Below are 21,130 nucleotides of genomic sequence, written 5' to 3'. Positions count from 1 at the left end.
GTCTTGCATTCTTGCTTGAAGTCCTCTCCATCTTGTGTAGAGTGGCCGGAATCCTATCCGCCACAAAGAAAAAATCGCCGTCGCCTGGAAAAAGCCGCGCCGTCCACCCCTTCCCGCCTTTGACTCAGAGCCCAAGCCGCGGTCAGGCCACGCACTCAGGATCTTCGCCAAAAGGCCGAGAAGCGATGCCCGACGCCGGCCTTGGGCGGGCGCGCGGGCGTCCGGCTGGCGCGCAGCGGCGCAGGCCGACGCCTCGGGAGCCCGGTCCGCACGCGGCTGCCGGCCGCCCGGACTCCGCTCTCCCCCTCTCTTGCCTGCCTGCTTGCTCGCCTGCCTGCCCGCCAGTCCCGGGCGGGGGCCCTGCTCTTGGATCTCCTGTCAACGGCCCGACAACGACCGCAGCCGCAGGGGGGCGCCAGCCGGCCGGCCTCCTTAGCTTAGGCCCCTCCCACCAGCAGCAGCTGTGCCGAGCGAGCTGCAAGCGAAAGCGGACCGTCGGCACCTGCGGGCAGAGGCAAGGGGCAGCGCTCTCTCGGGAGGGACGGGGACACACACACACACAGACGCGCGCGCCTGCCCGCCTGCCGGAAAAAAAGGAAGAAAAGGTGTATATACTAAGTTTTTTGGAGGGAAACCGCCCGGCTGTCGAAAGGGGCCCGCCTGCGAGGACGGGGACACACACACACACACACAAAAGCCACGCCTGCCTCCCTGGGAAAAGGCTGAAAAAACTAAGTTTTTTGGAGGGAAAACGCACGGGAGCCGAAAAGGGGGCCGGCCTGCTTGCCCAGAGAGTCGAGACGCGGGAAAGTGCACAGAGGGAGCACGGGAACGGAGACGGGGAGGGGGAGGGGGAGAGAGAGACACACAGATGGACGAGAGACGAGACCCGAGAAGAAGGAGCTCCAGTCCACCTCGCTTGCTTGCTTGCTTGCTTGCTTGCTTGCTTGCTTGCTTGCTTGCTTGCTTGCTACGTCTGTCTTTTCACCGCTGAGAGAAGGTGGTGCACCGCTCCCGGAGGCGCTGCAATACCGGGCCGATGCGTGGAGAGGACGGAGCAAGCTCCTGATCCAGCTCCCTGTTCCAAAAATCCGTTTAATATGTGGTCCCCCGATGGGGGACGTATCAGATATTAAACTGATAAGAACAGATTTTTTTTTTTTTTTTTTTTTATTACAAAATATAAAACAATACAAGACAAAAATCAAACATTTTCCAAATACATTGAAAAAAACACAATCAATAACCAGAAATTCACAATACACCACATTAGCATAACTCCTCCCCTTATTCAAAATAAGACCTTCCCACCCTTACCAAAGTTTCAACCAAACACTCTCTTTTCTTTTAACATATCGCAGCCCATACAACAAAAACACCTGAAAGTCAAACAAAAGTTAAAGATCAACAAGACCTTTCCATTTCTCTCTCGCGGCGTGGAAACCCCATCTACGTGTCTCACTCGACATCTTTTGACGTAATGAGGCAATTAGTCTGCCATAAACACTCTTAGCAGTAGGCTGCACACCAGTCTTACACAGGCCTTGCCTCGTTTCCCATAGACAGAACTTACACATACTGATAATATACCATAATAGGAACAGATTACCAGTCTTAAGATTTTTACGCTTAAAACCCAGGAGCACTGTATTACAATCCAAAACAAAACCAGAGGTAACTTTATCAAATAAACATGAACACAAAACCCATACAGACTTAGCAAGATTACAGTCCCAAAAGGTGTGTCGAATGGTTTCTTCTTTCCCACAGTTCGCCACAGGACACTCCGCAGATCGAGCCAGCCGATGACTGTGGAGCACAGACCGGACAGGAAGTCTTCCCCAGACGCACAGCCAGTTCAGGTCAGCCAGCCGGTTCTCCAGGCCCTTGGGCTGGATGCCCAGCCAGACGTCCGCACTAACCCCGCACACCGCAGGACTAGTGAACCCTTTTTCAATGACAGTGCTATACAGCTGCTTGTGACTGATTGCAACAGCCCCATCCTTACCTTCAGGATGCAGCTTAACCCAGTGGGCTGCGTGCCTGTAATGCCAAGGCAGGTTTTCACCTCGTGGTACAGAATTATCCCAGGTCACCAAATGCCTCAATGTAAAAGAAAACCAAAACCGCACAAAATACTGACTGTCATGCACTACGGGACCTGAAATAGCTGAGACAAGTTGAGACACAAATAGGCAATCGAGCTTGAGGGGAATATGAGGAACCCCTCTCCCCCCCGCATCAACGCCCCGATACATGTCAAGTCGCTTTATATATTCATATCTTCCTCCCCACATGAAAGAAAAAACCTCCCTAACAAAATCTCTTCTCAATCTTGCAGGTAATGGATAAACATAAGCAAGGTACAGTAAACGAGGCAGAATGTCTATTTTTAACACCAAGACTTTCCCTAGGAAGGAAAGTCGCCTCAGTTTCCATAAGCCCAGCTGTTGACGTACCGAACTCAGCGTTTTAACCCAGTTCGTGCTGGCAGGCATCCCGGCTTCAAACAGGACGCCAAGGATCTTCAAAGGTCCATCACATACCACCAAGCCACAGGAATTTTTATCCTGTACCCTCCATGCCCCGAAAAATTTAACAGAGGACTTCTCTTTATTTACCTTAGACCCAGAAACCTGGGAGAAAGAATCAACAACCTCCAAAACGGCAGCTAGGCTGTAAGAGCTACTAAGAAAAAGGGTGATATCATCAGCATATAACAGCACTTTCAGATATCTGCCACCGCTCCCGGGGATGAGAATCCCATCTATCCTTGGGTCACCTCTGAATGCGGCTGCAAGGGGCTCAATGTAAAGGACATACAGTAAAGGAGATAGGGGGCAGCCTTGCCGCACCCCTGCTTCCTGCTTCACACCCTTCCCTAAGTACCCATTCACACAAGCTCTGCTCTGCACCTTGAAATATAACAAACGAATAAGGGAGATGAGCATTGGGTCGAAACCAAAACTGGATAACACAGAAAATAAAAAGTGGTGGTCAACCCGGTCGAACGCTTTTTCCTGGTCTAACCCTACGACCAGCAGGGGAATTCCCCTATCTTCTGACCACGCTATAACATCCCTCACTAACTGCAAATTTTTCATACAACTGCGGCCAGGGATGCTACAGGCCTGCTCCCGACCTACTATGTCGGCTAGAACCTTCTGAACTCTATTAGCTAGGCATTTAGCCAGTATCTTATAGTCGACCGTAAGCATTGTGAGGGGTCTCCAATTTGCTAAATTGGCCGAATCCCCTTTCTTGTACAGGAGCACTAACACTCCTGTCCTCATTGACTCACTCAGCTCACCTGAACTAAAAGCCTCATTATAAACTTCCAACAAGGCTGGACCTAAAAGGTCCCAAAAAGTAACATAAAATTCCTTAGACAAGCCATCAATACCTGGCACTTTCCCACTCTTCATACCTTTGAGGGCTATCTCCATCTCTGATAAAGAGACTGGACCAGAAAAGTCTCCAGCCTCTGGCACCGTGGGAAGGCCACTACAGAAGTCTGAAGGTGCCGACCTCGTCTCACGCTTCTGAAACAGCAGAGTATAAAAAGACTCAACCGTGTCGATTAAACCTTGGGGTGATCTCACCAGCTTCCCATCAGCCGCATATAACTCGGAGATTGCCCTCTTTTTCTGCTGCTGCTTCACCTGGCTAAAGAAATAAGCAGAACATGTCTCCGTCTCTTCTCTGTACCTATCTTGGAGACGAATCAGGTACCTCCTCGCCTCTTCAATATAAAAATCTTTCAACTTGGCTCTTGCTTGAGCCGCCCCTGCTAAATCAAAATCCTTCCCTTTATTAAACTGAACATAATATTCTTCTAAATTACGTTGCAGTCTGCGATGCTCTCTCTTCCTCAGACTACATTTATGTTTACAATAAGCTATGGTGAATGTTTTGATCTTTACCTTGAGGTCATCCCACCATGCTCTCAGACTCGGATAGAGTGGTTTCAGATCAAACCAACTTTGGATCAGGGCTCTTACCGCAGAGCAAAACGTAGCCTCTGCCAGTATGGACACATTTAGTTTCCAGTACCCAGGCCCGAAGGAGGGATTACCATCGTTTACCTTTACCCAAAGCATGTCATGATCCGTAAGAAACGAGGGGACAATACCTGCATCAACCACGGCTAGAGAGCTCTCCAAAAACACATAATCCAGCCGTCTCGCACACCCTCGGCTGTTCCTCCATGTTGCCCCAGAAGCCCTGGGAAAACGGGATCTGAAGCCATCTGCTAAACCAAAGTGCTTCACCAAATTCCGCAAAGCCGTGGCGCCGAAATCAGTGTCAGCATCCAAATCAACATTACAATCACCACAAAGAAAAACAAAACGGTTAGTAATACACAAAGGTTCAAGAGAGGCAAAGAAATCTTTCCTCTCTAATCTCTGCGAGGGAGCATAAACACATATAAACCTATATTTCTTGTCATACCTATCAGCATCTAGCACCAACACCCTCCCCGGTACCCCAACAAAACTATTCACCACACACAGACTGTTGTCATTAAGTAAGATACCCACCCCTGCCGAATGCGCACTCCCAATTCCCCATACTGACTGACCACAATGCCAGTCAGTGGAAAAAGTTCTAGAGTCCACACTGTCCCGCACATGAGTTTCCTGTAGGAAAAAAACAGAACACCGAAGGCTGCGTAAAGATTGAAAGATTGCCAATCTCTTAACGCGGTTTCTCAAGCCCCTGACATTCACCGTGCAGACGGTGAGAGTCATGTGTCCATGTTAGTGTTGTCAGCACCCGGGGATCCTGCAAAAGGCACCTCATTCTGCAGCTTGTCCATCAAGAAATCCGAGCCGTAGTAGTCAGGACTCTGCAACGGTGAGAAGAGGGAGTCCGGCAGCAGTCCTGGAGACAGCACCGGGCCTCCACTGCACTCTGACCACTGGTAACTGGTGCCAGGAGGAGTGTCAGCATCAGACCCATCAGGCCCACCCTGCCCAGTATCCATCTCCTGAGCAGTACCAGCTCTCTTAGGTTCCTCATCATCCGTCGAAAGATTACCTCCTGCTCCTGACTCTTCTTGCTGCCCTCTTCCCTTTCTCCTCCTTCTCTCCTTCTCCTTCTCCTTCTTCTTTCTCTTTCTAGACTCCAGCTGCTCGCCCCCACCGCCCTCAGCGGGGGCCTGGTCTGCAGCAGAGTCTGTGGGAACCGGCCTCTTACCTTGCACATGGCCCCGAGGTCCATCAGCCACAGGCCCGGAAGCAACCGGGAGTTCCTCTCCCACGCCTCCAGATGGCGCCGGACTGACGTCCTCAGAACCTCCAGGCTCCTGCACTGAAGCCCCTTCATCTGCCGTGCCGGTCGCCTCTTTGACAACCTCCTCCACGGCCTCAGAAGTGCCCTCCTCCTCCCCATCAACAATTATGTTTGCATAGTTCGTCTTCATTGCCTGGACCCTGTCAAAGGTCCGGGTGTAACAGTTCTTCCACACGTGGCCCTCTTCGCCACAAAGGGTGCACATAACCCCTTTTTTGCAGTCTTTCATTAAATGTCCAAGTTCATCACAGTTACGGCATCTTACCTGTGAACATGAGTATGCCGTATGGCCAGGCTCATGACACCTTCTGCAGGTTTTGGGCTGGCCCGCGTAAAAAAGGTAGCCCCGATCAGACCCAAGGGCAAACGACGCAGGAGGGTGCTTGAAGCCATCCAGAGAGGAGGGATCAGGCCGAAGAATCACGGCAAACTGCCTTCGACCTGTCCACACTCCCAACCTGTCCACAACCTTGTTGCATTCAGAAACAACGTCCACATAGCGGCTCAGAAACAAAAAAATGTCATCATCCCGAACAAAAGGGTTATAAACGTGCACCGTGATCACCCGACGTGCTTTGGCCCAGATCCCTTCAATGTCATAATGTATGAGGGGAACAACTTTCTCCCTCTCTCTGCAGCGCCGCAAAACCGAAAAATAAAAGGCTTCATTCCCAAAAGTAACATCCACAGACTTAGAAGCAGTATATCCCTGAACACAAAGTAAGTCCTTAACTGAAAGATCAAGTCCCTTGCACAAAACTGACTCGATGAAAGTAACCCTATCCGGAAACTCCAAATTCAACTCCTCCCTAAGCTTAAACCTAATCGTATTCGGCAGCCCGGTCAAATTGGCCGGCTGAGTAGATCTCCAAAAATAGTCCATCCTGACGCCGAAAAAATAAGGAAAACCCCCGAAAGAGGCTCCTCACCGCCCGACGTCTTCCTTCTCGGCAGCCCTGGCTTCACCCCCCAGGCTTCACCTGGAGCGATTCCACCAGTGGCTGTTTCTTTGTCTTCGGCTCTTCCTCCTCTTCTTGGTCGTCGTCTTCGTCACTAGCCCGACCCCCTGGACTAAGATCTTGGAACTGCGGTCATGCCACTTGAACCTTGATCTTAGCCAAAAGGCCGAGAAGCGATGCCCGACGCCGGCCTTGGGCGGGCGCGCGGGCGTCCGGCTGGCGCGCAGCGGCGCAGGCCGACGCCTCGGGAGCCCGGTCCGCACGCGGCTGCCGGCCGCCCGGACTCCGCTCTCCCCCTCTCTTGCCTGCCTGCTTGCTCGCCTGCCTGCCCGCCAGTCCCGGGCGGGGGCCCTGCTCTTGGATCTCCTGTCAACGGCCCGACAACGACCGCAGCCGCAGGGGGGCGCCAGCCGGCCGGCCTCCTTAGCTTAGGCCCCTCCCACCAGCAGCAGCTGTGCCGAGCGAGCTGCAAGCGAAAGCGGACCGTCGGCACCTGCGGGCAGAGGCAAGGGGCAGCGCTCTCTCGGGAGGGACGGGGACACACACACACACAGACGCGCGCGCCTGCCCGCCTGCCGGAAAAAAAGGAAGAAAAGGTGTATATACTAAGTTTTTTGGAGGGAAACCGCCCGGCTGTCGAAAGGGGCCCGCCTGCGAGGACGGGGACACACACACACACACACAAAAGCCACGCCTGCCTCCCTGGGAAAAGGCTGAAAAAACTAAGTTTTTTGGAGGGAAAACGCACGGGAGCCGAAAAGGGGGCCGGCCTGCTTGCCCAGAGAGTCGAGACGCGGGAAAGTGCACAGAGGGAGCACGGGAACGGAGACGGGGAGGGGGAGGGGGAGAGAGAGACACACAGATGGACGAGAGACGAGACCCGAGAAGAAGGAGCTCCAGTCCACCTCGCTTGCTTGCTTGCTTGCTTGCTTGCTTGCTTGCTACGTCTGTCTTTTCACCGCTGAGAGAAGGTGGTGCACCGCTCCCGGAGGCGCTGCAATACCGGGCCGATGCGTGGAGAGGACGGAGCAAGCTCCTGATCCAGCTCCCTGTTCCAAAAATCCGTTTAATATGTGGTCCCCCGATGGGGGACGTATCAGATATTAAACTGATAAGAACAGATTTTTTTTTTTTTTTTTTTATTATACAAAAAATGTCACAAACAACCATAATCAACACATAATCACAACAACAATATTCTCCATAACAAAAAAACAAACTCCTGTAAAGGAACAAAAAAACAGGCTTCAATACACACCTCATTATCATAACTCCGCCCCTTATTCAAATGAACACACACCCTTCAATAACAAAAACTCCCCTTGTTTTAAACTCAGGGTCAACCTTTCTTTTCTAAATATCCATTAGGGATTTCCATTTTTCCTTTACTGCATGGTAGCTCCAAATACGCAAATCAGCTGTTATCATACATTTAACATCCCACACAACTTTATTCCAAACACCCCTCACGCTCCGCAACACCCCTTTCTTAACCAACACATTTCTGGCGGCCCACAATTCTAATTTAACACAACTAATCAAAAACCATAAAACAAACGCAGCCTTTTTTGTTCTCCCCCTCCCCCCAACACCATACATTATGGTTGCCAGATTGATTTTGAAACCTGTCTCCAACATCCCCAACCAAGATGAACACTTCCCCCACACACTCTGTGCAAAATTACAAAACCAAAAAACATGTTCAACCGACTCGACTGCCTGGCAATCCGCTCGTGGGCATCCGGCCTGCCTGGTAAGCTTGTGTTTATACAAAACGTCCCGCACTGGAAGCCTCTTCCAAGCCACCAGCCAGTTCAGATCCAGCATATCCAGCCGCAGGCCTTTGGGCTGGACTCTCCTCCAGGTTTCGGCGGCAACACTCCCAACGATCGCGGCTTCACCCTGCTCCATCACAGCTCGGTACAGCTCCCTGTGATTCGACAGAGGAGGATCTTCCTCTGTCAGATGACTCCTCACCCAGGACACTGCATGCCTGTAATGCCACGGTAAGTCCTCCCCATGCGGGACGTCATTCCTCCAGCCAGTAAGACGTCGCATGCTGCTGGAGAGCCAAAACCTTGCAAAAAACTGAGAGCTGTGCGTTACTGGTTGACTTAAAGCAACACATAACCCCGACACATACAGACAATTAAGCTTGACAGGGATATTTGGGACGCCCCTGCCTCCCTTCTCAATCGGGCGGTACATGTCAATACGCTTAATGTACTCATACTTCTTGTTCCATAAAAACTCAAAAGTTACTTTAACAAGGTATCTGTTGTATCTTGCAGGCATCGGGAAGACATTGGCAAGATGTATCAGAGCAGGTAGGACTTCTGTCTTTAATATTACAACCTTCTCCACAAAGGTTAAAAGCCTATCACCCCATCGCTGCAGCCTTAACCTTGTGCCTTCTAAAGCTTGCAACCAATTTTGATGTACCATCTCCTGGTCTTGAAAAGAGACGCCCAATACCTTCAAGGGACCATTACAAAAGTCTAACCCTTGTATCCCTCCTTCCCTATCCCTCCATAACCCAAAAAACTTAATCTTGCTCTTTTGTTTGTTCAGTCTGGCCCCTGAGACTTTAGCAAACTCCTCAAAAAGAACCAAAGCCTTGTGCAGGCCGTGATCAGAAGTCAATATCAGCGTGATATCATCCGCATATGCAGACAATTTGACACGCTCCCCGCCACTCCCAGGCACTAACAGCCCGTCCACATCTGGGGTCACGTTAATCATCCTCGCAAAAGGTTCTATATAGAGGATGAACAACAACGGGGACAAAGGACAACCTTGCCTTACTCCTGAGTTTTGCTTTACAAACTTCCCAATGAAGCCGTTAACCACAACTCTGCTGCCCACCTGTGCATACAAGGTTCTCAACCAGCCAATAAATGTGTGTCCGAAACCCATTCGCTCCATCACTTGCCACAAGAAAGAGTGCGATACTTTATCAAACGCTTTCTCCAAATCTAGGTTGGCTAAAATCAATGGCAGATTCCTTTGCTCTGACCATGCAATTACATCTCTAATGAGTTGCAAAGACCAGCTAATCCTTCTCCCCTTTACACCACAAGTTTGATCTTTACCTACCACAGACCCTATTACCTCCCTCAAGCGATTAACCAGTACCTTGGCAATGAGCTTATAATCGGTACACAACATAGTAAGCGGCCTCCAATTCCCCAAGTCCGTTGACTGCCCCTTCTTGAATAACAAGGTCAAGACCCCCTCACGCATTGAATCCCCTAACCTTCCCTTAGTGACGACCTCTGCTGTTATTTTGAGCATAATAGGTCCTAATATGTCCCAAAATGTTTTGTAAAATTCTGCAGGTAAGCCGTCTAATCCTGGTGCCTTCCTATTTTTCATCCCGGCTAGTGCTTCTTTAAGTTCTTCCAAACTAATAGGCTTTTCCAAGAAACACCTACCACTCTCCGACACCCGTGCAGAAATACACTCTAACACCGCAGACTCCGAAGCTTCTCCTAATACTTCCCCCGAAAAGAGCTCCTGATAGTACACATGGACCGCTTCCAACATGCCATCAGTGTCCTCCACAATCTTATCAGTACCAACACGGACCCCATTCATACTTCTTCTATTTTGAAGCTTCCTCACCTGTCTGAACAAAAAAGAGGCACATGTCTGTTGCTGCAGCAGGGAATCAATACGGGCCTTGAACAAAAAGCTTCTAGCTCTTTGCCTATGATAAGCTTTCAATCTGGCCCTAACAACTGCTATGTCCTCCATATCTACCTCCACCCCCTCATTAAGCTGCGTGTAGAGGTTATTCAGTTCCTGCTGCAAAAACCTCCCTTCCTTCACTTCACTCCTCCGGCGATTTAGATTGTACTCCCTTGTGAACTTTCTAATTCTTTTCTTAACTACCTCCCACCAATCCAGGGCTGATATATAGCTCTTCTTCGCTCCCCACCACTCATTCAACTTGGATTTCATACCCTTAATATAAGCTTCCTCACTCAATACCTCCACATTCATTCGCCAAAAGCCCCTGCCATACAACCTGTGCTTAAGACGCAAATCAACCTCAACGATGTCATGGTCGGAGCACCACACCGGCTGGACAGCAGCTTTCTCCACTGTCACTTCCCTTGAGGCAAAGATATAATCCAGGCGTCTTGCAATACCTGCTGCGTTCCTCCAAGTCGCTGCCCCTGCCCCAGCTGCAACTCGGGAAAAACAATCCACCAAGTTAAAACGTGTCAAAAGCACTCGCAGCTGCTTCCCCCCCGCATCCTCCCGGCTGCCAAGATCAACATTGAAATCCCCGCCAATGACAAGTGTTTTGTTCGTAGCACACAGCGGATATAACTCTTTAAAAAAATCTGCCCTCAAAGAGCTTATAGCAGGGGCATACACCGAAATGAGCCTAAACTTATTATTACCAAAACACACATCCACACTCAAGGCTCTCCCAGGCACTATTACATTGCATTCTTCTACAATCATATCATGATTACCAAATAAAACCCCCACACCCGACGAATGTACCCCACCCACACTCCACCGAGACCCACCCTTGTCCCATTCCCTCGTAAAAGCTCTAACATCCTTGTCGTTCTTCAGGTGCACTTCCTGCAAGAAACACACATCAAAGTTTAGGCTTTTCAAGGAAAAAAACACAGCAGTTCTCTTCACTCTATCCCTCAACCCCCTCACATTTAAAGTAACCAGTTTCATCTCAGATACAAATTAGGTCTTCTCTTCCCATCTCCTAATAATCTTCATAGCCGCGATATACGCATCCCTGACTTCCAACTCCTTTTGCCCATACACATACAAACGGGTGATATTTCTAGTGTTCCCATCACCTTCGATCTTAACCCCCGGATAAGACCTTAAAATACTTTTAAGCACTCCGGCCCGAGTAGGAAACTTTACGCCCCCGTCCCTCCATTCACAATTTTTCAGAAAACTCGGAGATGCCTCTAGGTACTTCAGTATTCCATCTTTTTTCCTGACTGCCCCTGCCGCAAAGGCCACCTTTGCCATACCATGATCGTCTCGCCACTGTTTCTCAATGTCCCTCAAAAGAAGCTTTTTTGACCCAATTTCGGCGTGCGTCTTCCCGTACAGCCGGAAGCGCTGGATCTCACTCCCATTGCGCACACAGTCATATCGGATGTCCTTCCTTGATATCTCCTGTTCCTCAAAATCAACGGGCCATAGGACCTTTCCACCCCCCTCGTCCCATTTACAGAGCTCCACAAAGTCACGGGGAAGTTCTGAGTCTAGCCAGAGGCCTTCCTCTTCTTCATGCCTTGGGACTGCACCTGCCTCTAAGACTTGGGTAAAAGTATTGCCGCTTCCATCATTCGAACCTCCGGTTTCGGGGACAAATGGTGTACTAGTGGATTCTGAAGAGCCACTGCCACCAAGTTCACCTTGCCCCTCTAGCCAGATCTCTCTTTCCTCTTCCTCCTCCTCCGAGCACGGAAAGGGGGCTGGGGCCTCAGAAACCTGCCTACCACCCGAAGGTGGCTCCTCTGGATCTCTTCCCGCTTTTTTCACAGTAAGTTCTTCAGACTCAGCTGCCTTCCTTTTAACTGTCTTTTTAGAGGTCGAAGCACCATCCTCCTCCTCTTCATCCATTCTATCTCCCCAGCCTCCCTGCGAGGCCATGCCCCCCATCTCATCCACCACATCCTTCAAAAAAACCAGTCCAGGCGTATCAAAACTGATGTCCTCTCCAGATTGACTGATTTCCATCTCTTCATTTCCCATCCGCCTGCCATTGCCTCCTGATACACCTTCCTCTGCTGCCTTCTGTTCCACAGGTGGATCTACAGCCGTGCTTCTCAACACACCCGTATCAGTTGCCTCACTCCCAGAGTCCCCTCGGCCCGCAGAAGCAGCTTCCCCATCCTTCCGAAGCCCGCTTATGGCTGCAGAATAGCTCCCAGCCCTTCTCGGGCACTCCCTATAAGCATGGCCCTGCTTTCCACACAAATTGCATTTAATGTCCTCTGTGCAAGCAGACGCCACATGCCCAATACCTTCACATCTCTTGCATACCTGCACTACACAGTTCAGAGCTATATGGCCCTCTTGCCCACAGCGCCTGCACGTAATGGGCTGGCCCGGGTAAAACAAGTACCCATTGCTCGATCCAATCGTGAAGGAAGCTGGCGGATGAAGCAAACCATCACTTGCCTGTGCGTTGAACCTGAACCGCACTTGGTACTTTCGTCTCCCGTTCCAGTATTTCTTCCTATCGAGCACTTTGACCCCTTCGCCCTGCACATCCACAAAGCGCTTGAGAAAGCTCACAATGTCCTCCTCCGCCATATAACAATTAAACATGTGCAACGTTAATGTCCGCAGTTCCCTTGCAAATAAAGGCTCAACGAAAAAATGCTTAAGCGGCTCCTCATTCCGATGCTCATTAGCAATAAACCAAACTTCACTGCATTTAATATCAGAATTCAAAGAAAGGTCAAATACCTTTTTCCCAGGAAAATCCTGAAGACAATAAGTATCCTCCGGGTGCACTCCCAAAGCCTTCTCCATAACCACGTCCTCAAAAGTATCCCTGTGAACAAACTCCTGGATCCCATCATCCTTCAAAACAAAACGGATAGTATTCCTCAGCCTCGCCTCCCTGCCGCTCGTTCTTCTCTCCATCTCTTCAAAATGGCCGGATCCTCCTCCGCCACGTAGAAAAAAGCCAAAAAAAGTCCTGCCTAGCCTATAGGCAGGCCTGGGGAAAAAAACCCCTCACCTTCCCTCCTTTCAACTGTTCCCACAGCCGCGGTCAAGCCACGTACTGAGATCGCAGCCAAAAGGCCGAGAAGCGATGCCCGACGCCGGCCTTGGGCGGGCGCGCGGGCGTCCGGCTGGCGCGCAGCGGCGCAGGCCGACGCCTCGGGAGCCCGGTCCGCACGCGGCTGCCGGCCGCCCGGACTCCGCTCTCCCCCTCTCTTGCCTGCCTGCTTGCTCGCCTGCCTGCCCGCCAGTCCCGGGCGGGGGCCCTGCTCTTGGATCTCCTGTCAACGGCCCGACAACGACCGCAGCCGCAGGGGGGCGCCAGCCGGCCGGCCTCCTTAGCTTAGGCCCCTCCCACCAGCAGCAGCTGTGCCGAGCGAGCTGCAAGCGAAAGCGGACCGTCGGCACCTGCGGGCAGAGGCAAGGGGCAGCGCTCTCTCGGGAGGGACGGGGACACACACACACACAGACGCGCGCGCCTGCCCGCCTGCCGGAAAAAAAGGAAGAAAAGGTGTATATACTAAGTTTTTTGGAGGGAAACCGCCCGGCTGTCGAAAGGGGCCCGCCTGCGAGGACGGGGACACACACACACACACACAAAAGCCACGCCTGCCTCCCTGGGAAAAGGCTGAAAAAACTAAGTTTTTTGGAGGGAAAACGCACGGGAGCCGAAAAGGGGGCCGGCCTGCTTGCCCAGAGAGTCGAGACGCGGGAAAGTGCACAGAGGGAGCACGGGAACGGAGACGGGGAGGGGGAGGGGGAGAGAGAGACACACAGATGGACGAGAGACGAGACCCGAGAAGAAGGAGCTCCAGTCCACCTCGCTTGCTTGCTTGCTTGCTTGCTTGCTTGCTTGCTTGCTTGCTTGCTACGTCTGTCTTTTCACCGCTGAGAGAAGGTGGTGCACCGCTCCCGGAGGCGCTGCAATACCGGGCCGATGCGTGGAGAGGACGGAGCAAGCTCCTGATCCAGCTCCCTGTTCCAAAAATCCGTTTAATATGTGGTCCCCCGATGGGGGACGTATCAGATATTAAACTGATAAGAACAGATTTTTTTTTTTTTTTTTTTATTATACAAAATACAAAATAAAACACCAGAACTACAAATACATAAGTCCAAAAACACAATCAAAAACAAAAAACAATTACACAGCTAAATCAAAGGTATCATAATCTCATCCCTTATATAGACACAACCCACCCCAATACAATTCCCTTGCTCAAAAACAAACCCATAATTAACATGAAGCAGATATGCGTACATAAAATAAACAACTTACTTGAAAAACACAGTACATGATTTCCAACCCCAACCCTATTTACCATAATCCCGCCCCTTATGCAAATTACCTTCCACCCCCAAATTCACCCAACAGTCTTATTTACAAATTACAGGAACATTAAAGGACCTAGACTATTTCCAATCCCAGATATCCACTATGGATTTCCATTTCTCCTTTGCGGCATGAAAACCCCATCTTTTTATGTCCCCTTCTACCAACCCTCTCAAATTCCATAAAAGCCTTCTATATAACCCATCTACTGTACAAACAATTCCCCTCTTGACTAACAAATTCCTGGAATTCCATAACTCAAACTTAATTAAACTAACTAGCAACCATAACACAAAGCTCTTAGCGTTTGCCCCACCTCCCACCTTCAACCCATATAACACAACTGCAGGAAGTACACAGAAAGTGGAGGACAGGCTACTAAACAAAGTTTCACATTTGTTCCAGGTCCGCTGAGCAAAATTACAGTCCCAAAACACGTGGCTGATCGACTCCACCGCATGACACCCGGCTCTAGGACACTCCTGCTGCTTTGTCAGCTTATGTTTGAACAAAACCTCACGAACTGCCAAACGACCCCAAGCGGATAGCCAGTTCAAATCCATTAGATGGTGCTGTAGCCCTCTGGGCTGGACTCGCCGCCAGACCACGTTGGGGACGCCACCTACGAGGCTGGCCTCTTCAGCTTGAGTTACTGCAGAATAGAGCCGTCTGTGGTTAAGCAGGACCTGGTGATCTTTAAGCTCAGGGTGCTGTTGCAGCCAGTGTGTCGCATGCCGATAGTGCCATGGCAGATCGTTCCCATGAGGCAAACTGTTGGACCACTGAGCCAGGGCGCGCACGTGGCTAGATAGCCAGAACCTGACAAAATACTGAAAGGGATGTGAGACTGGGGAATGCAGAGCTATACACAGGCCAGACACATATATACAGTTTAGCTTTACAGGGAAGTTGGGAACTCCCCGTCCGCCTTCTTCCACTGGGCGATACATATCGACTCTGCGCACATACTCATATTTTCCCCCCCACATGAACATAAAAACCTCCCTTACCAGATATCTGTTGAAGCGCGCAGGCATGGGATACACCGATGCTAGATAAACCAGCACAGGCAGAAACACCACTTTCAGGATCAGGACTTTACCTACAAAGGACAGCTGCTTGTTCTTCCAGTGCGTCAGCTGCAGCCTAGCCTTCTCCAGCCTCTGGGACCAATTGCACCAAGCAGCATCCTGTGCCGTGAATAACACCCCTAGAATCTTAAGGGGCCCTTGACAGATGTCCAATCCATGCGCTGGTCCCAGCTGTTCTTTCCAAGGCCCGAAGAACTTGATCTGACTTTTCCCCCTGTTTAGCTTTGCACCTGACGCGAGGGAGAAGTTCTCGAAGACGTCCAAGGCCGCCTGTAGGCTAAGGTAAGAGCTGAGAAATAAGGTAACATCGTCAGCATATAATGCCACCTTAACTCTTTTTCCTCCACTCCCAGGTACGAGGATCCCGTCAATGGATGGCTCCTTCTGGACTGCCCGCGCATAAGGTTCCATATATAGTGCAAAAAGTAATGGGGACAGGGGGCAGCCCTGACGCACACCAGACTCTTGGAGAACCAGTCCTCCCAGGTGCCCGTTCACCAGAACTCTACTGCCAACCTGTGAGTACAGTATTTTTAACCAGCCCAGCATGACAGGGCCGAATCCCATCTTCTCCATCACTTGCCAGACAAAGGTGTGTGAGACATTGTCAAAAGCTTTTTCTAGGTCCAAGCTGGCGATCAGCAACGGGACGTTCCTGTTCTCGGACCACGCTATCACATCCCGTACTAGTTGGAGGGTCCAGCTGGCACGCCGACCTCGAACCCCGCAGGTTTGGTCCCAACCGATCACATGAGCTAGGACCCCCTTCAAGCGGTTTACCAGCACTTTAGCGATCAGCTTATAGTCCACGCACAACATCTGCAGCGGCCTCCAGTTCTTAAGGTCCTTTGCAGGTCCTTTTTTATACAACAGTGTGAGGATTCCCTCCCTCATAGACTCACACATAGCCTTCCTACGAAAGATTTCCTCCGTCACCTGAAGTAAGATTGGCCCTAAGATATCCCAGAACGTCCGATAAAATTCGGCTGGTAGTCCGTCTTTACCTGGTACCTTACCAGCCTTCATGCCGAGCAGAGCGTCGCCAAGTTCCTGCAAGCTTATAGGAGCCTCCAACTGTTCTTGGGCTTTGACAGGAACCTGCGCTGTAATACCGCTCAGCAGCTTTGCACCCATGGCCTCGTCCACCGTCTTTAGGGAAAAAAGACATTGGTAAAAGTGCCTCACCACTTCCAGCATCTCCTCACTACTAGTAACTATTTTCCCCTCCGAGGTCTGAATGCCAGTCATCACACTGCGCTTCTGTCTCTGACGAATTTGCCGGAAGAAAAAACTGGAACATGTTTCGTGAGATTGTATGAACTGCACGTGGGCTCTGAACAGGTAACTCCTTGCCTTTTGCTCGTGATAAGTGCGCAGTTCAGCTTTAGCTGCTGCAATATCTTCAGGGCACACTGACATATCCTTATTACACTGGGAAAACAAGGTGTTTAATCTTTCCTGCAGCGCCCTGCCCTTCTGCCGCTCACGCTTGAGCCTTGCTCTGCCATAAATTCTGGTCTCCTTTCTAATTTTCTTTTTTAAGCGTTCCCACCAATCAATCAGGGGAGTCCCCAGATTCCTCTCCTTCCACCATGTTTGCAATTTGTACCTCATTACCTTGACATATTCGTCTTCTCTTAGGTTCTCCGTATTTAACTTCCACACCCCACGCCCAAACTGGTTCCTTAAATGTGGAAAATGGGCCTCTACTAGGGCATGGTCAGAAAAACCTACCGGCAGCACCACCACCTTCTCCACAGGTACGTCCAGTGAGGCGAATACATAATCAAGGCGCTTCACAGTACCTTGAGCGTTCCTCCACGTGGCCTCTGCTTTCTCCTTTCGGATCCGGTAGGCGCAGTCGTAAAGTCCAAACTGTGCTAGAAGAAGATTGAGCTGCTTTGCCCCTGGATCCCTCTTATCTTGGAGGTCCACGTTAAAGTCTCCTCCCATGATGATCCATTTGTTGGTAAGGCAAACAGGATAAAGTTCCTTAAAGAAATCTGCCCGTAAAGCCATCATTGCCGGGGCATACACACACACACACCGAAAGCAATTCTCACCCGAACAAATATCCAAATATAAGGCTCTCCCAGGCACTACATTCACACATTTCTCCACTATAAAATTGCGATTGCCAAATAAAACTCCAACTCCCGAGGAGTGGACACCTCCGATATTCCATCTAGAGTCTCCTCTGTCCCACTCACGAGTGAACTGTATGACGTCTCTTTCATCTTTTAGATGGACTTCCTGCACCAAACAAATGTCAAAAACCATGGTTTTCAGGTAAGAAAAAAAGGCCGTCCTCTTTACTAAGTTCCTTAAACCCCGAATATTTAAAGTTAATATTTTCAACATTAGGGGGCAGTAAAAAGGCTCATCAGCTCTATGTAGGCTTGACGCACTGACGCCTCCCTTTGTCCCTGCAAATATAGTTTATCTATTTTACCTCCTGATCGCGTACAGCCAACTGTCACTCCTTCCTGCAACCTCAGCACACGTCGGAAGTTTGACGGCCGGGGCGGGTACTGCACGTTTCCGTTCTTCCAGGCACAGGCCTCCAAAAACTGCAGCGGGGCCTCCAGAGTCTTCAGCACTTTGTCAGGGCGCCTTTCCACCCCCACCTCGTACATCTCCTTCAGTTCTCCCTTGTCCCTTATCCATTTCTTTACAAAGTCACCCAACAACATCTTCTTGTTGGTCGCATCTATCTGGTTGCGGCCCTTTACTTCGAGGGTTGAAATCTCCTCACCAGAGTGCTCACAACGCACGACAATCCCTGCCGGAGATAGCCCTTGCTCATTGAAGGTCCTAGGCCAGACTATTTTGCTGGCCTTTTCGTCCCATTTACAGAACTTCTTGAACCTCATAGGTACCTCAGCGAATATAAAGACATCTCGTTCTTCTCTCTGCAGGGCGACGCGTGGCTGCATGTGTTCTTCTGAGGCTTCTGCCGAGGTCGGGGTCATCTCCGTTTCTGGAATGACAAAGCCTGAGGACATACCCGACTCTGCCGTAAGGGGGGGGTCACCCACACCACTTACCTCGCCCTCCGACCCTAGTGGAGTAGATTCGGCCTGGGCCACCGAATCTGTGGCCATCGACTCAAGGTATTCCATGGGATCTACACCCGATTTCTTCACCAAGGGCGGCACATCATTTTCCGCCTTTCTTTTCACAACTTTCCTGGCCTGGACGGTGTCCATGGCCTCCTCTTCATCCACTCTGTCCCCCCAGTCTGACCCTACTTCCTCCGCAGAGGGCAGGCTTGATTCCTCAGCCAACGCTCTTATATGCTCTAGCGCGGCGAGCGAGACCCCACCTTCCTCCTCTGCGCTCCCCAGGACCTCCTCAGCACTCACCGGAGCCTCCGTCTCTTCTTCGCCGCTGCGATCTTCTGCTGAGGTAAGTGCTGTTGCCGTCTGCCTGTGGTCCGTTACCTCCTGCCCTTGATCCACACCCTCAGGTTCCATCACCTCCTCGCCAGCGTCAGGGACCAGCGACGCCGGTGCCGGGCCCTCTGCTGCATCTTCTGCCTGGTGAACTGAGGTAACACTTGCTGCCGATGTGCCACCCGCCACGGCTGCGAAACTCATACCTTTCTTTGGGCACGCCCTGTAAATGTGCCCAGAGACCCCGCACAGATTACATTTCGGCTCAGCCCTGCACATGAAGGTGCTGTGCCCCACAGTATCACACCTTCGACAGACCTCCACATCACAGTCAGCAGCATAATGGCCCTTCTGCCTGCATCGTCTACACGCCAAGGGTTGATCAGGGTAGTACAGATAACCTGTATAAGTTCCAATTGAGAAGTTAGCAGGAGGGTGCAAGAGCCCATCTTCAGCACTAGGGTCCGCTCTGAAACGCACCAGAAATTTCCTTTTCCCGTTCCAGACTCTCTTCCTATCCATCTCCTTGATACCCGTGCCCTGAACGTCAACAAATCTTTTAAGAAAATTAACAATGTCTGCGTCTGGGGTAAAAGGGTTGTTCATATGGACCCATATGGGTCTCGCCTCCCGTGCAAACAAAGGTTCAAGGAAAAAATGAACAAAAGGTTCCTCCAGTCTGCGAGCAGTCAAAACAGACCAAACTTTCGTGCACTGTTCAGCAGAGTAAAGTGACAAATCAAAAATCTTTTTACCTGGAAAGTCCTGGAGGCAATAGATCTCTTCAGGCTGTAAGGACAAATGCTTGAAAAGGACTTCATCCTCGAAAGCATCCCTCTTGGCAAAATCCTTGTCAGAAGCCTCCACTCGCAGCACAAAACGCACAGTATGCCTTGGTCTTGCATTCTTGCTTGAAGTCCTCTCCATCTTGTGTAGAGTGGCCGGAATCCTATCCGCCACAAAGAAAAAATCGCCGTCGCCTGGAAAAAGCCGCGCCGTCCACCCCTTCCCGCCTTTGACTCAGAGCCCAAGCCGCGGTCAGGCCACGCACTCAGGATCTTCGCCAAAAGGCCGAGAAGCGATGCCCACAAAGGCGCGGAGCGACGCGCGGGCGTTCCGCTGGCGCACAGTGGCGCAGGCCGACTCCTCTGGAGCCCGGGACCCGCGCAGCTGCCGGCCTCCCTGCAGCCAGAGGCCTCAAAGCGGGACTCTGCTCCCCCTCTCTCTTGCCTGCCTGGCTGCCTTCCTGCCAGTCCCGGGCGGGGGCCCTGCTCTTTGATCTTCTGTCAACGGCCCGACAACGACCGCAGCCGCAGGGGGGCGCCAGCCGGCCGGCCTCCTTAGCTTAGGCCCCTCCCACCAGCAGCAGCTGTGCCGAGCGAGCTGCAAGCGAAAGCGGACCGTCGGCACCTGCGGGCAGAGGCAAGGGGCAGCGCTCTCTCGGGAGGGACGGGGACACACACACACACAGACGCGCGCGCCTGCCCGCCTGCCGGAAAAAAAGGAAGAAAAGGTGTATATACTAAGTTTTTTGGAGGGAAACCGCCCGGCTGTCGAAAGGGGCCCGCCTGCGAGGACGGGGACACACACACACACACACAAAAGCCACGCCTGCCTCCCTGGGAAAAGGCTGAAAAAACTAAGTTTTTTGGAGGGAAAACGCACGGGAGCCGAAAAGGGGGCCGGCCTGCTTGCCCAGAGAGTCGAGACGCGGGAAAGTGCACAGAGGGAGCACGGGAACGGAGACGGGGAGGGGGAGGGGGAGAGAGAGACACACAGATGGACGAGAGACGAGACCCGAGAAGAAGGAGCTCCAGTCCACCTCGCTTGCTTGCTTGCTTGCTTGCTTGCTTGCTTGCTTGCTTGCTTGCTTGCTTGCTACGTCTGTCTTTTCACCGCTGAGAGAAGGTGGTGCACCGCTCCCGGAGGCGCTGCAATACCGGGCCGATGCGTGGAGAGGACGGAGCAAGCTCCTGATCCAGCTCCCTGTTCCAAAAATCCGTTTAATATGTGGTCCCCCGATGGGGGACGTATCAGATATTAAACTGATAAGAACAGATTTTTTTTTTTTTTTTTTTTATTATACAAAATACAAAATAAAACACCAGAACTACAAATACATAAGTCCAAAAACACAATCAAAAACAAAAAACAATTACACAGCTAAATCAAAGGTATCATAATCTCATCCCTTATATAGACACAACCCACCCCAATACAATTCCCTTGCTCAAAAACAAACCCATAATTAACATGAAGCAGATATGCGTACATAAAATAAACAACTTACTTGAAAAACACAGTACATGATTTCCAACCCCAACC

General features: G+C 51.0%; 4 non-coding genes across 4 annotated transcripts; all 4 read right to left on the bottom strand.

The window, feature by feature from the left end:
• Window positions 1-998: 998 nt before the first annotated feature.
• On the bottom strand, window positions 999-1,186 carry LOC138223433 (U2 spliceosomal RNA). Its single transcript, XR_011181865.1, has one exon. It is a non-coding gene; the product is annotated as a U2 spliceosomal RNA (small nuclear RNA).
• A 6,037-nt stretch (window positions 1,187-7,223) lies between these two features.
• On the bottom strand, window positions 7,224-7,411 carry LOC138223416 (U2 spliceosomal RNA). The gene has a single exon (XR_011181854.1). It is a non-coding gene; the product is annotated as a U2 spliceosomal RNA (small nuclear RNA).
• Window positions 7,412-13,882: 6,471 nt separating this feature from the next.
• LOC138223448 (U2 spliceosomal RNA) lies at window positions 13,883-14,071 on the bottom strand. The gene has a single exon (XR_011181877.1). It is a non-coding gene; the product is annotated as a U2 spliceosomal RNA (small nuclear RNA).
• A 6,640-nt stretch (window positions 14,072-20,711) lies between these two features.
• LOC138223454 (U2 spliceosomal RNA) lies at window positions 20,712-20,901 on the bottom strand. The gene has a single exon (XR_011181883.1). It is a non-coding gene; the product is annotated as a U2 spliceosomal RNA (small nuclear RNA).
• Window positions 20,902-21,130: the final 229 nt, after the last annotated feature.

Source organism: Lepisosteus oculatus, chromosome 16 (genome assembly GCF_040954835.1).
Source record: "Lepisosteus oculatus isolate fLepOcu1 chromosome 16, fLepOcu1.hap2, whole genome shotgun sequence".
Taxonomy (NCBI): domain Eukaryota; kingdom Metazoa; phylum Chordata; class Actinopteri; order Semionotiformes; family Lepisosteidae; genus Lepisosteus; species Lepisosteus oculatus.
Note: the sequence above shows the minus strand (reverse complement) of the source record. Positions and strands in the feature narration are given on the sequence as shown.